Consider the following 19,293-nt stretch of genomic DNA (forward strand, 5'->3'; position numbering starts at 1 on the left):
CCCTCTCCCATGCTTATCACTTCCCCAAACACATCAAATCAAAATTTTGAAATATCTACTTTGTTCAACGTAGTTGAAAGGTCCGGAAATTATGTATTTGAGGATAGCCACCCCCTACAGCCCTCAGGGCAAGGGTCGTAAATTACGTCCTGGGGGTATATAAGGTTTATATGGAAAGGGTGATCGTATACACTTCGGAGGGGGCTTATTGGATTGCTAATCAAAAGTTTTAGTGCCCTTTTTGATATTTAGAGTGATGAGAGGGTGTATACCCCCCCACCTGGTATTTTCCCGACATGTATCTGATAGAAATTTTGAGATGGTCATTTGTTGTAGTAGAAACTTCTAAAATATCTCATTCGATTGGAAATTAAAAGGTCTAGTGTCCTTTTTAATAGTTGAAAGCGATTGGAGGCAACTGACCCCCTCCTATGCCAACCATTTTTCCAAAAACATCCAATCAAGATTTTGAGATTGCCATTTTGTTCCGTGTAAACGAAAGATCTGGAAATTATGTCATTAAGGGTGACAACCCCCCAGAACCCTCAGGGCAAGAGTTGCAAGTTATGCCCTGGGGACATGCAAGGTATATATAGAAACGGTGATCATATAGACTTCGCAGGAGGCTCATAGAATTGGTAATCCGAAGTTTTATTGCCCTTTTTAATACTCGGAGTCATCAGAGGGTGGGCACCCCCCACCTAGTATTATCCCGAAATGCATCTGATAGAAACTTTGAGATGACCATTTGTTGTCGTATAAACTTCAAAAAGGGCTCATTCGATTGGAAGTTGAAAGGGTTACTTCCCTTTTTAATAGTCAAAAATGATTGGAGGGCAAATAACCCCTCCTCCCACGCCCACCATTTCTCCAAACACATCCAATCAAATTCTGAGATAGTCATTTTGTTCAGTGTAATTGAAAAGTCCGGAAATTATGCCTTTGAAGATGACAAATCCCAGGGCAAGGGTTGTAAGTTTTGCCTTAGGGGCATATAAGGTCCAGAAATTATGTTTTTGAGATTGGCAACCCCCCCCCCAGTGCTCAGGGCAAGAGTTGCAAGTTGTGCCCTTGGAGCATATAAATTGTGTGTAAAAAGGTTGATCGTATAAAATTCGGAGAGGGCTCATCGGATTGGTAATAATATGTTCTAGTGTCCTTTTAAAATTTGAGGGTGAATAAAGGGTAGGTACCCCTCCAAACTTCGTATTTTCCCACAATGCACTTGATAGAAATTTTGAGATGGCCATTTGTTATAAGAGAGAAACTTAGTAAAAGGCTTATTCAACTGGAAAATGAATGGGTTAGTGCCCATTTCTAAGTCAAAAGTGATAGGAGGGCAACAAACCCCCATCCTCTCGCCCATTAATTCCCAAAACACATCTAATCAAAATTTTGAGATAGCCATATTGTTCAGCGTAGTTAGGTCTGGAAACTATGTCTTTGACAAACCCCATACCTCCTCAAGACCAAAACATAATTTGCACTTTATTGAAAATATCTTTAGTATAGAAAACATCTTTAGTATAGATTTACGCATATATATTCCTTAAATTTTTAATATTTTTATTTATTGAAGTTAAAAAAGTAAAAACATTTTAAACGTGTTTTGTCGTTTATTGTCGTAGAACGAAAGGATTAAGATAAGATATATTCATGGTCAAATACATGTACAACATTATATTTTATTATTATCCCTAAGGATCTTTGGCCTGTAAAGAAGGGGAAGATAAACGAGTCATTTATTCAGAGAAGAAATTTTCTTTAAATAATCACTTACTCACAGAGAGAACAGCAAAAAGGAGAAGAAAAGAAAATATAAACAAAATAAAATTATCGACAACAAACTAGATATACTTATGGATTTAATAGATTAAATTAATTAAATAGATTAGTAGATTAAATACACTCCAATGAAATAATAATAAATATACATATCTGAAAAAAGTAAATAGACAAAATAACTTTTAATAAGCCAAATAATTTTTAACATTTTTTTTTTAACAAACCGAATGAGTGGCACCTTCGAGCTTATCCGGGCAAATTATTCCACACAATATGACTCACAGTTAAATGATTAAAGTCTGACCTTACAAAAGGAGTAAAAGAAACTTGAATATTATTTTTGGTATTGCGAAGATTATAATTATTCTGATCAGAAGTGAAAGATGGTAGGACACCTAGGGGATGGGGGAGGTCATCATGAAGCTGAGAAAAAGCAAAACATTCACACGAAAGAATATAAAGTGACTCGAGATCAAGTAATGGGATAACTCTTGAACGATTAGTTTCCTTAATGGGGTTTCTAGCTTTATCGTAAACCTTAGAAAGTGGTTATAACAATGAAGGAAAGGCTGACATCCATATTATTGGACAGTAAGAAATGTAAGATTAAATCAAGCAGTAAAAAAGGATTTTCAAAACTAATCCAGTGAAAATATAGTTAGGTTTCCTTAAGATACCGAGACTCCTGCATTCCTTCATTTTGATCAAATCAATGTGACGTTTGAAAGACAAGTTTTCATCAACAAGAATGCCCAAAAAAACGAACATATCGATCTTTAGATCTATGAATTATCCCATTTGGCTGATGGATTTCTGATAACTGGGGATAAATCTGAGAAACATGCGAAAATATCAAAAACTGTACTTGGAAAAATTTAGGGTAAGATAATTAGCATCAAGCCATAAAATTACCCTCTCAAACAAATTTTCCAAATTTGGTCGAAGCTCAGGATCGCAATCTCCCGAAGTGCTAAGTGTGCTGTCATCAGCAAAACAAACAAGGACATCAGAAGATGGCGAACTATAGTTGGCACTATGGGCAAGGGAAGGCCTAAGATGACAGTCTACAGCAATTAATAAGTTTTTGCTCTTTTATTGCATAAAAAGATCATTTACATAAATCTAAAATAGCAAAGGCCCTAAAACTAATCCCCTGAGGGACGTTAAAATTCACTTGTGAGGGTGAACGGAGAAATGGATCGACAAAAATTAACCTATCATTCAAATAAGATTGAAACCAAGAAAATACATTACCCTTAATGCCAAAATGAGACACCATCGATAGAAGAGTTTCAGGGGTTAAGGAATTGAATGCATTACAAATATCCAGGAATATAGCAGCCGGAACTAATCCCGAATCTAGTGCAGAATGTATAAAATTCAAAACGGTCATACAGGCATGTTCAGTGGAGTGCTTTATTCGGAAACCAAATTGAAAATCATGAAGAATTGTTTTAGATTTTAGGAAAGTAAGGAGACGAGAAAGAATAGCCTTTTTGAAGATTTTACTAAATACTGATAAAAATTGATTGATAATAGCTGGATCATTTCTTGGTCCACCTTTATACAGAACAATAATCCAAGCACGCTTGAGAGCATCCTGAAAAACACCACATTTAAATGAAAGATTGGAAAGTTTTGTTAGAGGCACAACTATTGATGAAGAATAGATTTAACTACCTTAGTAGGAATAGAAATTGGCCCAGATGAGTTTTTCAAGCCACTAACAATTTTAGTAATTTTACTTACTGTTACTGGTTCTAAAAACATAGACTTAACACAAGACAGCCCGAGATAAGGTCTAAGGTCCGGCTTCCGGCTTAGGCCGAGATAGAGTAACTGTGGAAGCAATATTCTTACCAGTACTAGCGGAGAATGAAGTAAATGCTTCTTGGACATTAAGCTCAACCTCTACAGCTTCATCACCAATGACCAGACTTATAGGTAAAGAGCTAGATTGAGAACCGGGTTTAAGCACAGAATTTATTACCTTCCAAGTCTTACAAATATCATTGCCAAACGCAGCAAAATTAATGGAGATTTGGCTTTCTTACACAAGGATTATATATATTCCGGTAAATCTTGAATTGACAAAGATGAATAGCACTCGCTGAAAGTGTAGTGCAATTATAAGACCTCCAAAGATTATTTTTCTTCTCCAGCTCTTGAGCAAGTCCGGATGTCATCGATGGGTTTAGAGGAACAATTCTTTTAGACTTGCGATTAGTAGGTGGTACTTTACAAATGCTAAGAATAGCCTCTTTTAAGGTTCCATAAAAGGACTCAAATAAACAAGAAATTTTTTTATCCTTATCAAACAAGCTCCAGAATTTTCCGTCAATTTAGACCCAAGAAGAGACAAGTCTTTCTCACGAAAACTAATAGAATAGGAATCAAACACTTTAGCCCGGTTATTCTTTCCCTGTTTAAAGCTAAACCGAGAATATATTGGAAAGTGATTGGAATACCGCTAACTAAAATTGAGTTTTCCTTCAAGCTAAGCGTAGAGAAGATATGAATGAAATGAATGAACTTTATTGCCCGTAAAAGTATAAAAAACACAAAGTACAGTGTATTATAAATAAACAAAAACGATAAACAATGGAAAAAAAAATCAAACTAACAAAGACAACATGAACTAATTAACCAGTATCAATATGGAAAAAATGCTGCAGAGGTACATAAACGTGAATAAAATTGATAGTATTTTTACATAAATCATCACTGGAAGACCGACTCCGAGAAAGAACGTCTAATAAACCAAATCAAGCAATGACTTTTCTGTTTCGGTGTCATCTAGGAAGCCTGAGGAGGAATTTGCAATATCTGAAATAAGCCGCACGTAGAGTCTGGCGATCTTTCTACGAAACAGATGAGCAATGCCTAATAAAAACAAAACCACAGGGCCGCAATAAGCGTTATAAATCATGCTTTAAGGTTAATCAAGCGTTATAACATTAGTTACTGGTGTGGGGATGGATGTAGTACAATGGCTTTTGAGGCTTCAACAGGAAAGTGAACGCAAATCAGATATTTTTGTTTAAAAAACATAAGACAAGATATGTTTGTTCTAAAATAAGATTAATAACTAGCAATTATGTGAGGGAATTTTGCTGTATAAAAAAAAAAAAAATCCTAGAAATATGGAAATGTCAAAATTATTAACATTCTCAAAATCGGTACTCCTTGAGTTAACAAATTACGAAAATTAATGTAAGAACTTAACATTTTTAAAAACGTTTATATTTTCGAAATATTGAAGCATCGTGTTGTACAAGCATAAAACTGTATTTCCTAAAAGTAAGAAAATTTGAAATTTGTCGGGGAATTTGAGGACTTTGAGTTGTCACATTGTGAAAATTCTTTATAAGAATTATATAATTTTTTCTAAGGTTTAGATTCTTGAAATGTTGCCACAGAGATTTATGTATAGAAGAGGTGTATGGCTCTCATATGAAAGGATTTTTGTTCTCCAATAGCCATTAAGACAATTGTGAGCAATGGCAAATTTGTATCCAGCCTCGATGACAAAGAATCATGCAAAAACTTTTATTTTGATACTTTACGCTAAAGTTTCTTACTGTTTTAAAAATAGAGTTAAGAGAAAGAGTCAAACTTTAGCGTAAAGAGCGGGGCGTTGAGGAGGAAAAGCCCCTTTCATATACGGAGTAATTTCTGTTCGTTTTAAGTTTTATTGTTGCTCCTTACTTTCATTTAAAAAACTTGTTTTTTTTTAATTCTCTTAAAAGCCCGACTTTATCTATCCATAACTTACAACGAAGGTGTTTGCAGGTAACTTACAACGAAGGTGTTTGCAAAATGTCTCATTTTTTTTTTCGTCCAAAAATTTGTACTAATATTTTTGCGCTTAAAGAACGTGAATCAACTTTTCTTTTTCTTTTTAAGCAATCGAATTTTGGTATGCAAGAAAAGTATGTTGAATTTGACTTCTTCACATTAAATACCCTCAGTAATCTAAGTAATCAAAATAATCAAACCCTCAAAAGCCTGCCCTTTATTATATTATTGTACTGTATCTACTATTTTGAATACTCCGTGCAACACAAGATTCAAGCCTTCTTGCAATGTTTTTGTCGCTAGAGCCTCTGTTGATATTCTTAGAGGTTTCAAGACGCGGCTTTCAAGTTAAAGTCGTTTGATAAAGGTAATCTTTTATTGGGTAATATTGATGTAAACTGTAAAAGAATCAAAATATTCAACAATTTTCAGTAGATTTACAAATAATACTAGTATTTTTCATATAGTGCTTAGTATGCTTTAAGCTAGTCCAGTTTCAGTATACTTTTTCTCATTAAATAAATCTTTTAGTCTCCATGGTGCTGTTTGAAAATATTCTTCTTGATCTAACGAGGCTTGATAATATTTTTCCTTGTCGATCCAGTAGTAATTTGTAAACCAGAAATACGTATCAGTTTACAAAAACAGTTACCTTGGAGGCTCATATTAAAATATATAAAACAGGATTATGCCATAAGTATACAACTCCTTGTAGTGCTTAAAACGTTCAACTTGAAATCCCAAATCAGTCCCTAGCTAAAAGCTAAGTAAATATATATATATATATATATATATATATACTAGCTGTTGGGGTGGCGCTTCGCGCCACCCCAACACCTAGTTGGTGGGGGCGCTTCGCACCCCCCCCAAGCCCCCCCGCGCGCGTAAGTCGTTACGCGCCATAATAGTTACGCGCCATTGTAGTTGTGTCCCTATGTCCCACCTGTGAATATAGATATATATATATATATATATATATATATATATATATATATATATATATATATATATATATATATATATATATATATATATATATATATATATATATATATATGGTTTTAACTACGTAAAACTTGCGAATATACAACATTCTTTGCTGTCCCATTGTCTTTGCATATAAATAGATTGTCAGGTTTACCGACTCTTGAACATGCAACATATAATGGTCCATGGGAAAACAATCTGTATTCAGATCTATACCTCATGATTCTAATGATTGCCCTTGAGCTTTGTTGATGGTGATTGCTAATCGACCATTCCCTGTCCCGGTGTCCCGGTCGTCATTTATATCCCCCTGTTTCCCCCGGTGTCCCCGTTGTAGTTGTGTCCCTGTGTCCCGGTCGTCATTTATATTCCCTGTGTCCCGGTCGTCATTTGTATCCCGGTGTCCCAGTCTGTATATACATTCGTTTTTTAGTTTTGTTTTTCTCCTTTATTTTTTTCCTTTTTTTTTCTTTTTTAGTTTATTTAGATTTTTAGATTTTTTAGTTTTTTTATTAGTTTTTAGTTTTTTTTTTCTTTTTAGTTTTTTTGTAGTTTTTACCTTCTTTTTAGTTTTGTTAGTTTTTTTTTTTACTTATGTCCTGGTCGTCATTTATACTCCCTGTGTCCCGGTGCTTTGTTGATTGCTAATCGAACATTCCTTTTGTCCTGGTCGCTTTCTCTTTGAGTGTCGTCATTTATTTTTTTCTTTTTTAGTTCTTTTAGTTTTTACCTTTTTTAGTTTTTTAGATGAAAATTTTTTTTAGTTTTTTCCTTTTTTTCTTTTTAGTTTTTTATTGGTTTTTACCTTTATTTTAGCTTATTTTTCAGTTTTTTCCTTTTTTTTAGTTTTTTTTATTTTTTATTTTTTTTAGTTTTTTACCTTTTTTTAGTTTTTTTTAGTTTTTTTAGTTTTTTAGCTTTTTTACTTTTTTTATTAGTTTTTAGTTTTTTTGTAGTTTTTGCCTTTTTTTAGTTTTTTCAGTTTTTTTTTAGTTTTTTATTGGTTTTTACCTTTATTTTAGCTTATTTTTCAGTTTTTTCCTTTTTTTTAGTTTTTTTTAGTTTTTTTTAGTTTTTTTTAGTTTTTTTAGTTTTTTACCTTTTTTTAGTTTTTTAGCTTTTTTATTTTTTTTTATTAGTTTTTAGTTTTTTTTGTAGTTTTTGCCTTTTTTTAGTTTTTTTAGTTTTTTAGCTTTTTTATTTTTTTGCAGTTTTTACCTTCTTTTTAGTTTTGTTAGTTTTTTGATTGCTAATCGAACATTCCTTTTGTCCTGGTCGCTTTCTCTTTGAGTGTCGTCATTTATTTTTTTCTTTTTTAGTTCTTTTAGTTTTTACCTTTTTTAGTTTTTTAGATGAAATTTTTTTTTAGTTTTTTCCTTTTTTTCTTTTTAGTTTTTTATTGGTTTTTACCTTTATTTTAGCTTATTTTTCAGTTTTTTCCTTTTTCTTAGTTTTTTTTTATTTTTTATTTTTTTTTAGTTTTTTACCTTTTTTTAGTTTTTTTAGTTTTTTAGCTTTTTTACTTTTTTTATTAGTTTTTAGTTTTTTTTGTAGTTTTTGCTTTTTTTTAGTTTTTTCAGTTTTTTTTTTTTAGTTTTTTATTGGTTTTTACCTTTATTTTAGCTTATTTTTCAGTTTTTTCCTTTTTTTTAGTTTTTTTAGTTTTTTACCTTTTTTTAGTTTTTTTAGTTTTTTTAGTTTTTTAGCTTTTTTATTTTTTTTATTAGTTTTTAGTATTTTTTGTAGTTTTTGCCTTTTTTTAGTTTTTTTAGTTTTTTAGCTTTTTTATTAGTTTTTAGTTTTTTTTGTAGTTTTTGCCTTTTTTTAGTTTTTTTAGTTTTTTAGCTTTTTTATTTTTTTTATTAGTTTTTAGTTTTTTTTTGTAGTTTTTGCCTTTTTTTAGTTTTTTCAGTTTTGACGTCACCTGATCCAGTTTTTTCAGGTGACGTCACCTGATCCATCCACAGACAGACAGACAACTTATTTTTATATAGATAGATATATATATATATATATATATATATATATATATATATATATATATATATATATATATATATATCCTACAGAAATGTGGAAAAATATATAGACAAATACAATGCCTGAGAACGTACCAGTCGTTTAAATGACTATGTTTGAGGAGTAAAGAATTATTCCTGGTGTTGTTACCGGTACTGTTTGCAAGTGCGGAATAAGAAAAAGCCTAGACTGTCGGCTGGGAAAAGAAAAAACAAGTTTTGCTGAGGCTACAAAAACAAAAAGTACATCATTAATGCGCTGAACAAAAAAGTCTTGAGTAAGTTTGATTTTTGTCGAAAATTTTTGTCTATCAGACTGGAAGAGAAGTCAATCAGGTTCAGTTTATGATGTCAAGAAAAAAAGCCCACAAGGTTAAAGGTGCTGGTAAATGGTTCTTTTATACCAGGCCCAAGCAGCCACAAATACGTCTCCCAGGGAATATACCCACGTATTAGACTCCGTTGAAATGTGCCAGAGAGACCAGTTGACCTTATGGTGCCCTGCAATAGGTTCTTCGTATGAGAAAAAATAAGTATAACCAGATCTCATGTAAGAACATGTGATATGTACTCACTTAACCATTGACATAGACTTAGCTGAGTAAATTAAGAATTAAAGTTTCCTACTCCCAATTGGTATGAGACGACACATGCTGCTGAAATTGTTTTACACAAGGATGCAAAAACCATCCGGTATAAATTAAGATGCGATCAAGACCCTCATAATACGTGATAAACTGGTGTCCTCATCACAATCGTAGGTTTATTCAATACCACCAAATGAGACAAAGACATTAGATTGCCGGTAGATGAATCGCCATCATTACTCTGGTACTTCGTATGATGTTGTGTGGCTGCTGGCTGCGAAGCAAACGTTTATAGCACTAGAACATGAGTCTTTGATTTTTGCAAGTTAAGTGATGAAGATCAACCCTTATAAAATAATACCATTTGGACATCTGTACTAAATACATATTGTCTATGTCTCTGTCTCCGGGCCGTCAAGGATGATCTTTTACAATCATCAACATCATTATTTTATGTACAAAGTGCAAAAAAGTTGACAGCGCCCAGAAAAGAAAGAGTAAAAATAAAGAAAACAAACAACAAAAAGAACAACATTCTTCGACAGCTACGAACATGAGAAAAAGAGAAATAACAAAGGATGAAAAGACTCCTGGCATTCAGTAGAAAAAATTATGAATAAGATTATCAATTACCACAGTTGGTTTTACCAATTGATACTTTATCTACGGGAAAGAATTACAAATCCATGTCGGCAGTTCCATCAAATGATTCACAAATTCAAAATATAGGTGGCTAGAAGAAACTTACCACTGTTAAAAAATACCTAGCATGAGTAAGTGCAATTAAGTGAGGAGTTGTAAGGCTATTATAACACTAAGAACGGTGAAGCCTACTCAGATACGAAACATTTGAAGCCAGGAATGCATACACAGCCCAAATCGTACAAATATATTTTTAAAGTGCCACGTTTGCAGTTTCATTCAGATTTTCTCCAATAGGCATACCGAAAATAGCGACGAAGACCTCACTGCCTTTCCATAACAAACAAATACAACGTAGAAACAATAGGGAAAGTTTTTTCAAGACAATGGAAATTATTTATGTAGATATTTCGGCCCTATGTCCAAGGGCCGTCTTCAGCACAATACAATACTATATATATATATAAAAGAACTTACATCAAATTGTGAGAATTAAAACTGAATATAAAAACACTTATTAAAACAATTTTTTTTTAAAATATAGCCCTAGCATCCTTACTTCAGCGAAGTTCAACCAGGACTGGCGAAAAGAATGAAATGAAGAAATATAAACTCATTCAAACTAAAGAGAATAAAATGATTAGATGCAATTTCTTAAAGCTAATCTTGCTTGTTTAGCAGCCTGTCTCAAAGGCCTTTTCGTAGTTGGTTCAGTACTATTATAAATTGGTTTAGTAAAATATTTTGTTAGATCATTTTTAATTAAATTTGAGTATAAAGAATTTAGTGAGTATTCCCCAAGTCCCTGTTCAAAGAAATATTTTTATTGATTTTGAGATTAATTTCAATTGATTCTCGAACCACCTGTTTTATTCCCAAATCATTACTAATGAGTGAAGAGTTTCCAAAAAGTATCATGTGGGACGGATTATTAAAAATATGCCAACCTAGAGCAGAATCAAAGGAATTGTTGGAACCATTTGAAATTAAGGCCTTGTCTATGTCATTTAATTGATTCTGGGCTTAATTGATTCTGCTCTAGGTTGGCATATTTTTAATAATCCGTCCCACATGATACTTTTTGAAAACTCTTCACTCATTAGTAATGATTTGGGAATAAAACAGGTGGTTCGAGAATCAATTGAAATTAATCTCAAAATCAATAAAAATATTTCTTTGAACAGGGACTTGGGGGAATACTCACTAAATTCTTTATACTCAAATTTAATTAAAAATGATCTAACAAAATATTTTACTAAACCAATTTATAATAGTACTGAACCAACTACGAAAAGGCCTTTGAGACAGGCTGCTAAACAAGCAAGATTAGCTTTAAGAAATTGCATCTAATCATTTTATTCTCTTTAGTTTGAATGAGTTTATATTTCTTCATTTCATTCTTTTCGCCAGTCCTGGTTGAACTTCGCTGAAGTAAGGATGCTAGGGCTATATTTTTAAAAAAAATTGTTTTAATAAGTGTTTTTATATTCAGTTTTAATTCTCACAATTTGATGTAAGTTCTTTTATATATATATATAGTATTGTATTGTGCTGAAGACGGCCCTTGGACATAGGGCCGAAATATCTACATAAATAATTTCCATTGTCTTGAAAAAACTTTCCCTATTGTTTCTACGTTGTATTTGTTTGTTAATAGGCATACCCAGGTAAGTGAAGCTGCTAGCAAAAAGAACTTTAGTGTCAGATAGACTTATTGAAATTCTATTTCCTTTATAATTAAGTGGTAGAACAATTTTTTTGTCAGGGTTACAACTAAAACCAATGTTCTTATACTCTTCTTACAGAAACTCTTGGAAAGTGCAAGAAAAGTTCAGTATCCGCAAACGTAACCAGTGAGAGATAAACTCCTTTGAAGATAAATGTACAGTTCAACTTATCCTTAGCACTAGACCCGAAGCCGTGCCAATCAATCGGCGGCGTGCCGCCAATGAAAGACTTGCCGGCGTAAAGAAAAATTTTGATGAAGCCCTAGCGTGCTGCCAGTAACTTTGGCATGGAGGCTTGCCACCAGTCTCACTATGCATTGCCTTGTGTTTCTCACAATTTATTAATTTCGGTGTGCTAAGTAAGCTAGTGTGCTATGTAACTTTATAAAAGTATATGAATATTAATTTCTAACCAGAAAACGGGAAGAAGAGCTAACAAAAAGAATAGGTATTGGTGTATTTAAGGGAGAAGGGGGCCTGGACCCCCAAATGTTCGTAAGATTTTCTTAAAGAGCTTATTCTTTCACTTGCTGCAGTCTTCTGGATTTCTTGCATTATAGTTTTATAATTTATTTGAATTAACTCAAAGCAAAAGGATTTCCGCCGTTATATGTTTTATTTTGCTTATATACATCTATTGAGAGTATTCAATTTTAGGATTTATATCACGTCATGAGCCACTGTTTGTCATGTCCTCGATCATTCCATCCCTTTTATCTAGTTCCTAGAGTATATTTTGCAAAAATTTTTGTTTTTTATGTTTTATTCATGGGATTAAGGATTATCCGAGATGTCTTTTAAGTGACTCAGTATGCTGCAAAACGGCAAAATATTTGAAAATTAAAAGGATTACCAAGTGTACTTTTTCGTAAATTTTTCTTCATTCATAAAACGATCTCAAAATGTCATGCATTAATAAAAAAAATCGTAATTTCTTGATCTGTGATAGTATTGAAAAACGCAATATTTTAAAATTCTTTCGAACTTTGCAAACTGAAAACTGGAGTTATAATACCATAAATCATTATTTTTGTTTTAAAACGCAGATTGAAACTTTAGCTCAAATCAACGATTCTAAGAAGATTTCTAAGAAGTCGTGAAGTGAGATTATATCCTTGAGCTCTTGCAATAAAGGACATATTTCGCTTATTTTGTTGTTCACTGCTAAACTTTTGCGAATAAAAATAAAGTAGATTAAACCAATGAAAAGCAGTAGGTTCAGTAAGCAAATAATTCATTTTAGGTTAGAAAAAGATTTCATTTTCTTAGTTTAAATTGGGCCGATTTTGCCAAACTACGAAAATACAAAATTAAAAACTTTAGATCTTACCAGATCCATTTCAGAAAATCGACTAGGATTTTGGAAAATAGAGAGAAATAGGATTAAAATCTTATGCAAATACAACAAAATCTTCAACTTATTCTCAAGTTTGAGGAACAATTTTAGGTTTCGATTCAGGTTTAACTATATTTAATAAATAGACATACCACTACGACATGTCCTATGCAGAATTTTCAAATTGTGCTACTGGATTTAGGACATTCTCTACTGGATTTTCGAATAAGTATCAAAATTGGATTGAACTTTTGGATTCCCTGAGATTCTAGCATAATTACTCGGTTTCTTTCTCGGATTCAGTATAATTTTAGAATTTTCGTCCAAACTTACTGAATTTCCAAATTCTTGGGGTAGCCTCCCCGTTTCGACGTCTTTTCCTTCTAGAATGGATATAGACTGCAGAATCTATTTGCTTTTACATGAATTGTGGCTTCCATTGCCCAAATTTCGCCCCAGTTAAGGCCGCCAAGTTGGGTCTAATTAAAATACCAGAAGTTATTTGTTAGACGCTGTTGTTTGTTATTTTTCTTCCTCTTTCCCCAAACAAATTGAGTCCTTAGCTTCTTTTATGTTTTTTTTCACACGAAGAACAAACGCTGCTTTATTATCATGGCAGACACTGGGTTGAAAAGTAAGATATTGTGATTACTGGGTTTCATTGTGTACAATGACAGGTATGGTGAAAACACAAACATATAGGGAAGCCAAAGCTACGGTTTATTGAACAACAAGAGATTAAAAAGTCTGAAAAAAGATTCTACAGATTTCTGGGTGTTGTTGACTGTGTCGTGTTTTCCTTGAATTTACGTGCGTCATTACATAGTATGTACCTTCAAATTTTAAATGGCTTTAATGTCGGATGCACATTTATCTTTCGTCCCGTTCATTTTGGCAGAAATAGCGGCTTAATTTACTTCGCACAAATCATACTTTCACTTAGCTCATGTAACTTATGCTACTTAGGAAGATGAACATTTTTCAACTTAGTGATAATCACTTAAGCAGTTTATTGTAGCCTAAAGTTATAATATGGAGCCAATCAAAAATATGATAACTGATTTTAATAGAAATGGATCATATATGCTCAGTCTAAATTACAAAAATTCCACGGACATTTCCAAGATAGGAAACTCATTTAGAATGTTCCCGTAGTTACTACTTTATTCTAGGATAATGGCTCTTTAATGACTCAATTTTCTTTTTCTAAATGAATAAAATTTTGAAATGGGTCTCTACAATAGTTAAATTGTGAAAATTTGTTTATCAAGTCTAAAGTATGAGCTAAATTGTTTGATAACAAAGATAATACACTTGTGACTGGCTACCTTCCTTTTCTATGGCATCTTACTGAATTTTTTTAATTATTATAAATGGAAAACTATACTAAATTCTAAGAGTTTTTCAGATAATTTTCAGTTGTTACTGCTAGATTCTATATATATATATATATAAAGACCAACAGAGGCCACATTCTGCATCAGCTCCTTGGCGCACAACTTTCAGAATCCTAAGCAGCAGACTACCATCTTTGATTTTAGCTTTTAGATTCTTATGCATACATCTTAAACTAACAATAACTGCACTAGTAGCATATTTCATATGAGACTCAATCAAAATTTGCTTAAATATACACTAGTAATAGCTGTTGCTACATCAAGTAAACATAAAATTAAAAAATTCCCTCATTTTTCACTTCTGTCATCCTTTACCCACAGAAAAAGTTTACACTCAGATTCATTCGTTCTTCATGAAAGAATTTGCTGATTTTACCTCTTTGAGAAATATTTTCTCCTATAAATGAACCGAACCTTACCGATAAAGCCTCGTCTTGAATCAAATCATTCACCCAGCCAGCAGCACAGCTGGCTTCGACTGGACGGCGAATCATAGCCGTCAGAACATTTGGAGGCTTTATAGTTATATTGATCTTCCAATCATAGCCACCGGCTCAACAATGATCCGTCTATAAAATGCTGCTGGCAGAGTAAACAATTTTAACCATGGCGAGGCGTAATGCAATACCCACGCAGAGTTACAATTTAGGCGGGAAAATCAATAAATAGAATGTTAATTCCGGCAACACTGTGGCCACATCAAAAGAAAGCTTGACAACACAACTGCAACTTCAACCAAGTTTAGAAAAACAGAAAGGAGTCTTGCTCAATCCACATCACAATATCGGTTCATAAGGTATTGTAACAAGTAGACATGTCTAAAAGGGGTATTTTCACAAGGATGCAAGTTGAGCTGTTTTCAGATATAGGCCTAGATTTAACTGATAGTCTGAATATTGAATAATTCACATGAATCACCTGCAAATAAAGTGAACATAGGCTACCACTCAATGCCTTTTTTATGCTCTGTCTGAATACAATAATCGATTATGATGCAAATTCAATTTTAATTGAATCTTACCCAAATATACAGCCCCTATTAGGCTATATGTTTCCCATGCATTTATCAACTCTACAATTTGTCACTGTTGATTCAGTTATGGGTAAACTGGATTTAACAAGAGGATATAAGCTTATCTAAAATTCAAGAAAAGGTATCACCATTAAGGGCCTGTAAAGGGGTTAAAGTGATATCTGCACCAAAAACAATTAAGCTATTAGCCTATATTTAGAAAAGAACATGAAAAAAGGCATCATGTGGTATGCTCAATTTATTCATAGGTTGCATCTGTGAATTAGACCTATTCAATATTTGCCATTTAACTATGTGGTAGGCCTATACACAAAACTAAAAGAAGACTAAAATTTTTACTTTTTGTTAAAGTGTTATTTCTAAAACAAATTTGCAAGAATTTTTAAAGAACTAGGAACCCCTTAAAATGATGTTTATTTTGCTGTAATGTCATTTTCAAGGGGCTTTAAAAATTTCTGCAAATCTGTTGTCAAATTCCAAATCAATCCATATGGTAATTTTTGAAGAAATGCTGAGCAATGCTACAGGATGGAAAATCCTTCAATTGCTCCAAATTGCAATTTAAGGTAATAACATGACATGTTCTTAAAAGACCAAAGAAAATAATACTTATTCACTTACTCAGAAATTAAATTTCTCACTAGACAGTTTTTTTAAATGTGTTTTAAATTTTTGGTTACTTTGAACTGCTCTACCTTTTGATGCCCAATTAAGAGCTCAAAATAGAATTTCCTCCAGAAATAATTATTGAACAATGAAACAGCATAAAAAAAGACAACATTTGATATATTCACTATTATCTTAGTTAACTAAACTTGAAAATTACAAATTTACCACAATCTTAGCTTAAATCATAAATTTCTTGTTTAAGGTTTTTTTTTGCTATCCTAGAGAATAGTTGTGTTAGGTGAATGACACTTTCAGGAATGAACTTAAGGCCAAAAATACAGCCTGAGAAGGTATTGAGCAGTGGTGTAATTCTGTCAAATTCCTGGAGATGTAAAGTTGGGGCTAATTTTCCTAGATGAAGGGAAAGTGACAGTAAAAAATAAAAAATATACTACCATAAAGGCAAATACACACAAACAAAAACTAACACTTCTGTGGATGCTTGAATTATGCATATTCATCTTAGTTTTGACAAGCTTTGTGAAGAAAGTAAGTTTCAGCTAGGGGTGGGGGGCAAACTGGGATCTATACTGTGAAAGTAAAAAATGAAAAATTAGCCATATAGGCCTACTATTATAAAGGCAAAGATATGCTAACAAAAACTGATCTTAGTTTGACAAGCTTTGTGAAACAAGTTAATTTCAGCTGGGGGGGGGGGGAGGAACTGGGGTCTGAAAGCTTTAGAAAAGTCAAGCAGAATCAGGTCAGTGGCATCCCTGTATCAAGAAACTTATTGATATGGTCATATGATGCAAGGAGATTGGTATCAACAGATATACCAAGAACCTTAACAACTGCTGTTGTCATGCTAATAGGTCAGTAATTTTCAGCAAGGTCCTTTCTACCTTTCTTAAGTATTAGAATAATATGGGCTGCTTCCCAGTTCAGTGGTAGTCTGGAATAATTTAATGATAACTTGAACAGTAAGAAAAGAGGTTGACACATGACTGTTCAACATTCATGGAGGATACAAGGATGAATACAGCCTGGACCAACAGATTTATTCATTGCAAGGGAAGTTTCTTTAGAAATATTTTGCCATTAATCAGAATTGGCTCCATATTATGTGATACATCATACATAGGAAATAGGCAAAAACAATGCTGTAATTAGAGGAAAAAACAGATGCAAGCTACTGGTTTAAAATTTCAGCTCAGGATCTGCAACAGGTTGAGTATTGTGCAGGATATCAGGGACTACATCTGCTGTGACATTTTTGAGAGTTATATCACCAGAAAGATTTAGGATTGTCCCTAACATCCCCAGCCAATTGTTCCTCAAGCCTTCTCTTCAACTGCTTGATATTGTTGGTTGTCTGGTTACAAAAAGTTTTAAAGGGTGTATAATTTTCTGAGGTTCTCTTTTTCCTGCAATGATTCTATGCTCAATGTTTTCTATTGATAAGCTTATTTGTTTCAGTTGTTAAAAAAGATAGACTTTTGACCTGTTTAGCCCAAACAATTCTGGTGGATGACTTTTCATCATGCAAAATTAAGTTCTCACGTTAGACAAACTCTCATCCAGTGCTGCAACAAGTACTCCAAAGTTTTACTTAAGTATTAAGTACTCATTGTTTTTTTACTTAAATATCAAGTAATAAGTACTTTCCAAATTCTTACTTAAGTATCAAATATCAAGTACTTTCCAAAATTGTACTTAAGTATTACTTCAAGTATTTATTCTATGTGTATATATTTATTCTATGTGTATGTAGTTGTTACATGCCATATTAGTTATGTGCCATTGTAGTTGTGTCCCACCTGTGAATATATATATATATATATATATATATATATATATATATATATATATATATATATATATATATATATATATATATATGTTTTTAACTATGGAAAACTTGCGAATATACAACATTCTTAGCTGTCCCATTGTCTGTGCATATAAATAGATTGTCAGGTTTACTGACTCTTGAACATGCAATATATAATTGTCCATGGGAAAAACAATACATGTTCAGATCTATACCTCATTATTCTAATGATAACCCTTGAGCTTTGTTGATGGTGATTGCTAATCAAACATTCCCTGTGTCCCTGTTGTTATTTATATATCCCCCTGTGTCCCCTGGCGTCCCCATTGTAGTTGTGTCCCTGTGTCCCATTCGTCATTTATATTCCTTGTGTCCCGGTCGTCATTTGTGTCCTGGTGTTTTTTTCTTTTTAATTTTTTACCTTTTTTATTTTTTTCCTTTTTTAAGTTTTTTTCTTTTTAGGTTTTTTCTTTTTTTAGCTTTTTTCACGCCATATTAGTTACACACCATTGTAGTTGTGTCCCTGTGTCCCACCTGTTAATATTGATAGTTGTGTCCCTGTGAACCTGTGTAAACATATATATATATATATATATATATATATATATATATATATATATATATATATATATATATATATATATAAACAACTTCATGGCGACATACAGCTCAATCCTTATAATGACGTCAGTCGACAAACAACTTCATGGCAACACACAGCTCAATCCTTATAATGACGTCAGTCAATGCACAAACGTGACGTCAGTCAACAGACAAACAACTTATTTATATATATATATATATATATATATATATATATATATATATATTTCTGATATCAAGTCTATGCTACCTTTTTTAAAGCCATTCTGGAGGCTTCTTACTCCCCTTCCCTTGCCTATAAAATGTCCCCTGTCATTCTTCTTTTGGAAATCTTAATCAAGAACCAGAATTTCCGTTTTATCATTTTTAACCATTTCTCTTGTTTGGCTGGTACCCACCCAACGAAGTCCAAAAAATAATCTTAACCAATTTTCAACACAACGGCTTGAAAGCAAAAGACTTTTAAAACAATTAAGTGCAGTCAAAAAACTCCTGATTGGATCAGACAGATCACATGACAGGATTGATATAGTGCACGTAGAGTTGAACTTCTGGTGATTAGTGTTCAGTCAAATCTGGCACGTTTGAAAAAATACACGGCTATTCTGAAACATATGGGAATTATAAAAAAATAATAAAAATATTCTTTTCCCTTATTTGGCTGGTAGACACCTAACGAAGTCCAAAAAATAATCTGAACCAGTTTTCAATACATTGGCTTGAAAGAAAAAGACTATCAAAACAATTAAGTGCAGTCAAAAACTTCTGATTGGTTCAGACAGATCATATGACAGGATTAATACAGTGCATGTAGAGTTGAACTTCTGGTGATTAGTGTTCAGTCAAATCTGGCATGCTTGAAAAAATACAGGGTTATTCTGAAACATGTTGGAATGGTGAAAAAATATTGAAAATAGAAAAATAAACTTTGGATTGG

The 19,293-nt window shown here is 32.6% G+C and overlaps 1 protein-coding gene and 1 long non-coding RNA gene across 2 annotated transcripts in view; one reads left to right on the forward strand and one right to left on the reverse strand.

Annotated features, from left to right (window-relative positions):
* Positions 1–6,995: 6,995 nt before the first annotated feature.
* Positions 6,996–8,568, reverse strand: LOC136024633 (uncharacterized). Its single transcript, XR_010616866.1, has 2 exons — positions 8,058–8,568; positions 6,996–7,450 (listed from the first exon to the last, which is right to left on the reverse strand). It is a non-coding gene; the product is annotated as an uncharacterized LOC136024633 (long non-coding RNA).
* Positions 8,569–14,957: 6,389 nt separating this feature from the next.
* The window catches only part of LOC136025091 (staphylococcal nuclease domain-containing protein 1-like), a 58,708-nt gene continuing 54,372 nt past the window's right edge, over positions 14,958–19,293 (forward strand). The window contains exon 1 of the mRNA XM_065700813.1: positions 14,958–15,073. The gene's annotated coding sequence lies outside the window, so the exon portion shown is untranslated. The remainder of the gene's footprint in view (positions 15,074–19,293) is intronic.

The sequence above is a fragment of the Artemia franciscana genome, chromosome 3 (genome assembly GCF_032884065.1).
Source record: "Artemia franciscana chromosome 3, ASM3288406v1, whole genome shotgun sequence".
Lineage (NCBI taxonomy): Eukaryota > Metazoa > Arthropoda > Branchiopoda > Anostraca > Artemiidae > Artemia > Artemia franciscana.